The 915-nt window shown below is 31.0% G+C and overlaps 1 protein-coding gene across 1 annotated transcript in view; it reads left to right on the top strand.

Annotated features, from left to right (window-relative positions):
* Nucleotides 1-915, top strand: part of LOC110466399 — a 48,104-nt gene that overhangs the window by 975 nt on the left and 46,214 nt on the right. The gene's annotated exons all lie outside the window — the stretch shown is intronic.

The raw sequence follows: 915 nt of genomic DNA, 5'->3' as shown, positions 1-915 counted from the left end.
CTCTCTCTCTCTCTCTCTCTCTCTCTCTCTCTCTCTCTCTCTCTCAGTAACACTAAACTTAATTGAAAATATTAATTAATTTAAAAATTGCCATCTTGTATATATATATTTCATTATGTTATAGGGAAAGGGCTTTACATAAGTTGGACAACTTGTGCCCAATCCCTTTTGTATATTATTATTATTATTTTATTTTTAAAGTAAAGTTAATATTTTGAAGTCTTTGTAAATTTAGAAATCGGGCGTGGTCAATTTAGCAGGCAAGTGATTTCGAAGAAGCAAGTTTTTAATATATGTGTATATTGTTTCCTGTTTACTGAACGAGTTAGACTGATTGTCAGCTATTGTAACTTATGTCACTGGCTACGGCCAGGTAGGTGTTTGACGTGTTTTAGCTTATGTGATTGTATGAATGTTTCATTACGTATAGTTTCAAGTTTCATTCAAACTTTGGGCCCTTGGCCCATCAGTATACAAAACATATTTTACACAAATCATGGACAATGTACAGAGGATGAAAACAATCATATTCCATTATAATACCCTTAATTTGTTTGTCTCATATATGAATTTTCCTAGTATGCACAATTCTTTAATATTATGGACACTCAATAACTGGACGACTTTAAACACAGATGGGTTTTTTTCAATAATAGCTTTTGATAAAACGAGATTTGAGATTTTGGAACTTAGAACATACCAATAAAAAATGAAATTCGTCCTCTAATTCAGAGGGGGAGTTACACTGTTTACAATATCTACGTTCTCTAGGTATATTATTATACCTTCCAACTTCTATAGCTAAAGAATGGGTAGATGTACGTATTCGAGTTAAACAAATGCGATATTTCTTTGGTATATATTTTGTGAGGTAAAATTGTAATGTTTCTCCAAAATCTATTATATGTTTATACA

Source organism: Mizuhopecten yessoensis, unplaced genomic scaffold (assembly GCF_002113885.1).
Source record: "Mizuhopecten yessoensis strain PY_sf001 unplaced genomic scaffold, ASM211388v2 scaffold1673, whole genome shotgun sequence".
In the NCBI taxonomy this organism is placed as follows: Eukaryota; Metazoa; Mollusca; class Bivalvia; order Pectinida; family Pectinidae; genus Mizuhopecten; species Mizuhopecten yessoensis.
Note: the sequence above shows the minus strand (reverse complement) of the source record. Positions and strands in the feature narration are given on the sequence as shown.